Source organism: Ahaetulla prasina, chromosome 6, assembly GCF_028640845.1.
Source record: "Ahaetulla prasina isolate Xishuangbanna chromosome 6, ASM2864084v1, whole genome shotgun sequence".
Lineage (NCBI taxonomy): Eukaryota > Metazoa > Chordata > Lepidosauria > Squamata > Colubridae > Ahaetulla > Ahaetulla prasina.
In genome coordinates this window covers 58,282,407-58,289,263 of record NC_080544.1, presented here as the reverse complement: position 1 = coordinate 58,289,263, position 6,857 = coordinate 58,282,407, and the positions used below count along the sequence as shown (strand labels likewise).

The following is a 6,857-nucleotide window of genomic DNA, read 5'->3' as shown; positions in this document are numbered from 1 at the left end:
TTAATTGGTGGGCATGGCTTGGTGGTCAGATGACTGGGTGGGCCTGGCCAATAACAATAAGTAATAAAAATAACAAACAAATTATAAAAAACAATAAGAGGTACCAAAAACCAACTTTCACACTTTACACACACACAACACAACTGACTCACACACAATGTAAAAGCAGCTGCACTTCACACTTCACACAGCCACAAAAAGCTCAAAAACCAACTTTCACACTTTACACACACAACACAACTCACACACACACACACACACACACACACACACAAAATGCCACATACAGCTTTCTGAGATTTTGTGTGTTTGTGTAGTTAGAGTGAAACACTACAGAAACACACCAAATCTCAGAAAGCTGCACAAATATTTTATTTTATTTTATTATTTTATTTTATTTTATTGTGGACTTCAGTTCCCAGAGTTCCTCCGCCAGCAAAGCCAGCCAGCATTAGTTGATCACTGAGGAAATAGATTAGCTAAGCAATTGATTCTGTCTTGCTGAAAGTGAAACTGGGGCTTTCGGGCTGGAAAAAGAGCCATGCATTCATCAGTAATCAGCTAAGTGCCTTAGAATCTCTACTCTTACTTGTAGAAAACATGTTTTCTACAAGTAAGAGTACAAGTAAGGTTCTGCTGATGAGGAACTCAGGTGAGATCGCCAGAAGAGACTAATTTTTTTTTTTAAATTTAAAGGCTCTGCCGATCTCAGCTGAGGGGCGGGATTCTCAAAGGCTTTTTTTTTTACTTTTAAAGGCATGTTTCAGCTGAAGAAAAGCCGACTTTTAAAAGTAAAAAAACAAACAAACCCTGTGCGGCTCAGCAGAGGAGGGGGCGGGACCAGGGATTTTTGCTTCCGGTCCTCCAAACTAGCAGCCGCCATCGCTACCGAATCAGACGAGCCGGTCTGAACCGGGAGCATTTCACCCCTGATGAACATGTATTTTAACTCCACAGAACCCTGAATACATGAAGCTATCATGTATGTGCATACTCCTCAGAACAATGGCTGCAATGATAATGATTGTTCAATTCTCCCTACCACATGTACCCCCCCCAAAAAAAATAGGAATATAGAACACTCCTCCCCACAGGAAGATTACATGAAAGAAATCTTATATGCAGTCTTGACCAATGCTGTACCTTATCAGTTAGAGTTTCTATCAATTGTAGAAATCCCACTGTAATTTCTTCAGGTGACACATTTATATAAGGGTGCCCGCAGACATAGCTGCACATGTGTATACCCACAAAGACAATAGGCCACAGGCCACAGTTCAAAAAAAGGGCAAAGCTAGAACAAAGGAATGGAACTGTTTAGCTTCTCCCCTCCCTTTCTGTTTACAGAAAGGATGGATTCAGAAAAGATTTTGTGCTGGGCTGCAAGCCCAAGAATTCATTGGATGTGTTCAAGCAGAGGCCAAAAGCCATCTGTCTTAGATGCTTTAATTTGGATTCTTTCACTGAACAGGGGTTTGGACTCAATGGTCCCTTCCAATTCTATAATTCTAGACTGAGTTATATGGTAAATATGATTAGAATTTCTGTTTACTACATTTTAAATAAAGTATAGACCACTTTGCATTAAATGAAATCACAATTAATCCTGTCAGGCAGCAGGCTGGTTTTCATGCATCTCTCATTCTTCTCTTTTTATAAAAGAGTAATCTCTACAATGCAGCACCACTCCATTCGTATATAAGAGTCCTTAGATACTGGAGAATCCTGGTTTTCCAGAGCCCTTATTTGTATAGAGTGCCTTCACAGATAAGAAATTCTCCCCTGCAACGGTTCTCTATCTGGAGGAAAATGAGATGACAATAGGACTAGCATATTTAAGACTTAAGGGAAAACCTATCTGTCATTTAACTAAATATGTCATATTGTTTTAAAATAATAAATGCAACAAAATAAGTTGTTAATTCCAAGGGATGAAATATTCAACAATATCCCACCAATGGTAATATCTCTGCAAAAGAGCATTGGCTATAGCAATTAGCAAACCAACAAGGAAGGAAATCTATGCAAAATGAGTACAGTTTCATTTTAGTGCAGTGATATGCCACAGAATTATCAACAGATTGGTATTAAAATGTTATTTTTTTCTAAACATGTAATCATTTATTTGTTTAGGGTAGAAAATGTAAGACATTAAAAGTGGTACAGCAATATGGCAATCTTTTCTAGCATAGGAAGCAAACTTACGGTTGCAGAACCCTTGAAAGACACATAGGTTGGGAAGATCAGAACATATTTGTCTGAAATGGTGTAGGGTTTCCTGCCTGGGCAGGGGATTGGATTAGAAGACCTCCAAGGTCCCTTCCAACTCTGTTATTATGTTATATTAATTCCAGTTAATTCCTCATGCAAGGGGGAATAAATTTCAATGTTTTTTTTCTTCCAGAGACTCTAAGATAGTCACTTTCATGCTGTTTTTTAGCTATAATAAACGATTATCTTCCTATAGTACAACTAAGCACTAAGGGAAGTGGGGATGTTGTTTAGAACTTCAGTGAAAAGAAGATAATGACTTCATGTGACATATATGTTTGGGTTAACCAACTTGTGATCTAGAAGACATCATTGGATTTTATTTTATTTTATTTTGCTTTTCTCCCTTCAATGGCACTGGATAATCCACTCAAGATTTGAAAGTGAAAAGACAAGACTAGATAGATTATGAAAAAATTATTCCTTCCTAGTTCCTCTGTGTGTGTGTGTGTGAGTGTGAGGGGGTGGGGGAGAGAGGGAGAGAGACAGAGACAGAGAGATTTTCAGTGTTAAAATGTCTCTCTCACACACACTATGTCAAGTGGTTATTTATAACATATAAGCACCTAAAATCAATTGTATGACTCATGAATTAGTTTACGCAACTAATTTCCTCTTAAATAAAAAATAATCCTTTAGGACTATACCATAATTTATAACCAATATATGGTCTGCTATCTTATATTATATTATATTAAATCATTAATCTTATATTCAAGCTATCACACCCATTATTGACTAATTTTACCATTAAAGAGTTGATAAAACATTAACAGAGTGCATGCTTAGAGATTTACATTCTTCCATCTATGCAGCATATTTTGTTGATCAAAGATGGGTGAATAAATAAGACTACTGACATGATATAACAATGCACCAAGACAAATTCCTTGTGTGTCCAATCACACTTGGCCAATAAAAAAAAAAAGTCTATAATGTTTCCTTCAGGACAAACTCATTTTCTGATACCTTTACAGGCATGGCAGTTTTCTTGGCAACAGCACAGAATGCTTTGCCAGTGAAACCACTGATATTATTGCTTGCCTTTAAGATTTTTTTCTGTCATACTAAGATAGTCACCTTTTAATAGCTTATCAAGTTGCATGGCTGCACAAAGGACAAGGAATGAATAAGTGATGCATGGCAGCTCATGATGCTCTTAAGTTACAATATGTAGTCTGTTTTTAATTAAGATATTAAATAGCACATATCCTCTTTTCTACTTAATACAGAAGAATACCTACAGAAAAATTGTTTTCTGAAATATTTGGTAATGCACCAGTCACTGTAATGTGGTTTAAGACATAGCTGGTATCACCCTTATCACATCCAGCTCTCTCTCACTCTCTCTGTTTGTTCTAATATGATAGAGAAACAATACCATGGAACGAAACTAAAGAGCTTATTTGTACTGCCTATTCTCAATGTGCATGTAAAGATTCTTAAAAAAGCAAATCCTTTGACACAACATAAGGCATTTTTACACATTGATCTATTGGAATCTCCTCCATCTAATCTCAGCAGGGAAAAATTTATTTATTTATTTATTTATTATTTTATTTGTCATAACAGCGTACATAAGCATGAAGCAACTATATAACATATAAGCATATATATGAGTATAAGCATGTAATAACTATATAAATTGGATATAATGAAAGGAAACAGTAGGACAGGAACGGTAGGCACATTTGTGCTCTTATGCACGCCCCTTATAGCCCTCATGTGAGGTCAATAGTAGACAGTTTTTGGTTAAAGATTTGGGGATTTTGAGTAGAGACCACAGTGTCAGGTAGTGTGTTCCAAGTATTAATAACTCTGTTACTGAAGTCATATTTTCTGCAATCAAGATTGAAGCGGTTAACATTAAATTTAAAACTATTGTTTGCTCTTGTATTGTTGTGATTGAAGCTGAAGTAATCTTCAACAGGAAGGACATTGCAATAGATGATTCTATGAGTTAAACATAGGTCCTGTCGAAGGCGGCGGAGTTCTAAGTTTTCTAAACCCAATATTTCAAGTCTGGTGGGATAAGGTATTTTGTTGTATTCAGAGGAGTGGAGAACTCTTCTTGTAAAATATTTCTGGACACGTTCAATTGTATTGATGTCTGAAATGTGGTATGGGTTCCAGACAGGCAAGCTGTATTCAAGAATTGGTCTAGCAAATGTTTTGTAAGCTCTGGTTAGTAGTGTAGTGTTTCTGGAGAAGAAACTACATAAGATTAGGTTTACAACTCTTAATACCTTTTTTGCGATGTAGTGGGCTTTGGCACTTAGGTCATTGAAAATGAAGACTCCAAGGTCTTTGACAGGGTGGGGGTCATCTGTAAGATAATGTCCATTGAGTTTGTATTTAGTGTTTAGATTCTTTTTTCCAATGTGTAAGACAGAGCATTTGCTGGTTGAGATTTGGAGTTGCCAGGTTTTAGACCATTCTGACACAAAATCAAGGCCTTTTTGAAGGGTAGCTGTATTGTTGGTAGTGTTAAATAGTTTGACATCATCAGCAAAGAGAACACAATACTTTTAAAATGGTTGCAGAGATCATTAATGTATAATATGAAGAGTGTTGGTCCAAGAACACTGCCTTGGGGAATGCCGCTACTGACAGGAACAGGATTTGATAGGGCACTGCCTATTTTGACCACTTGTTGTCTGTTTGACAGGAACACTGTTATCCAGTTGTGGAGGGGTCCGGAGATGCCGTAGGATTTTAGTTTTAGGAGAAGTTTGTCATGTACCACTGAGTCAAAAGCTTTACAGAAGTCTATGTAAATTGCATCTATCATTTTGCCTTGATCAAGATTAGTAGTCCATATGTTTTTGCAGTGAAGAAGTTATAAGTTACATGATAATTTTTTTCTGAAACCAAATTGTTTATTAGAGAGTAGATTGTTTGTTTCTAGGTGGAGGGTAATGTATTGGTTTGGTGTATTGATGATGGATTCCATAACTTTACAGGTAACGCAGCATAGAGAGATTGGTCTGTAATTGTCAACTAAGCTGGAATCTCCTTTTTTGAAGACAGGGATGACCGTGGCTAGTGACCAAAGTTTGGGAAGGGAACCGGGAACTGGTAGTGAAGGCTTTTTCAAAGATTATGCTTAGGGGTTCTGCTATATAAGTGGAAAGCTTTTTTAAGAAGTATGCACATAGTCCATCAGGTCCTATAGATAGGGATGGTTTTAAATTGCGAAGAGATTTTTCAACATTTTCTTCAGTGAAATCTATATATGTTAGGTTGTTGTTGGTGCGGTTGGGAAATTTCGGGTTTGAGCCATAGCTGTTGACAAAGACTGATCTGAAGAATGTGTTAAAGAGGTTTGCTTTAACTGTTTCGTCATTATTTTCTTTGCCGTTTGATTCTTTTAGTGGTGGGAAGGATCTCGAGACATTAGGTTGGTTATTCACAAAATTATAAAAAGCATGATTGGAATTTGTGCGCAGAAGGTCTTCTTCTTGCTTGGTGTGGTAATTGGTGCATTCAATTTTTATTTGGTTGCATATATCTCTGTAGCGGTTTTTGAAATTTGCTACATGACCCTTTTTGTTTTTTCTGCAAAGGGATTTTTTTTTTGATTGAAGCTTTTTTATTGATATGGGTAATTTGTTTTTCCTGATTTTGGTGGTGGTTAGTGGTACGTAGAGTTTAATGACTCTATTGACTTCGAGTAGGAAAACTTTGTAGTGGTGTTCAGCAGTAATACAGGTTGAGAATAGATTTTGCCAGTCAAGAAATGAGAGGTAGGTGTTTATAAAGTCATAGTTGGCTTTTTTGAAATTGTAGATTGGATTACTATTATTATGACGATTTTTGTAAGGGCGTATATTGAGGCAAAAGTCTATCATGCTGTGGTCACTGTTGGAAAAGGGTTCTTTTATTTGTAGTCCATAAATTGAGTTTGTATTATTGCAGAAGATGAGGTCAAGGCAGTTGTTTAGTCTTATATTGTTAGTTACTAACTGTTCAAGACCTAGATGGATGGGTTCAGTTATACATTCATTTGTTATCCAGTTAATAAGAGGTAGATTGAGGTCACCCAGGAAGATGAGAGGATATGGGCAAGAGGTAGCCCATAGGCAAGATGTGAGATGCGAGATGTGAGATGAGACTTAGCAATTGGGTCCAAATGAAAATTATCCCATTGGAAATCCCTGTGGCCAGGGGAAAAAAGCAATCAAAAGAGAAACACACTGAGATGCCCTAAATCTTTCCAAAAGTTAGTCTGAAATATCAACATTTTAACCAAATAGGTTTCAACTACATGGGAAGCTTGAATAATAAGACAGAAAAATCCCTACCAATTGTATATTGCAAGTTAGAGGTTTCAGTTAGGCCAAGTGTGCATAACACAGATACATCAATCACAATTTTACAAATATGATATAAGAAAAGTTTAGGCAGGTTAGAACTTCAGCTTAAATCTTAAAAGTTTTGTAATTACTGCAGATTCACAAGACGTTAGATATGCATAAGACAAATTATACACAGTTAAATGGATAAAAATTTTTTAAAAATCATTAAAATTCTGATTTAAGCAGTATCTGTCATCAGTTAATTTATGGAATTTATTATAAGAATGA

At 36.3% G+C, this 6,857-nt stretch overlaps 1 protein-coding gene across 7 annotated transcripts in view; it reads right to left on the bottom strand.

Moving 5' to 3' along the window:
- Nucleotides 1-6,857, bottom strand: part of SH3PXD2A (SH3 and PX domains 2A) — a 285,932-nt gene that overhangs the window by 77,014 nt on the left and 202,061 nt on the right. The gene's annotated exons all lie outside the window — the stretch shown is intronic.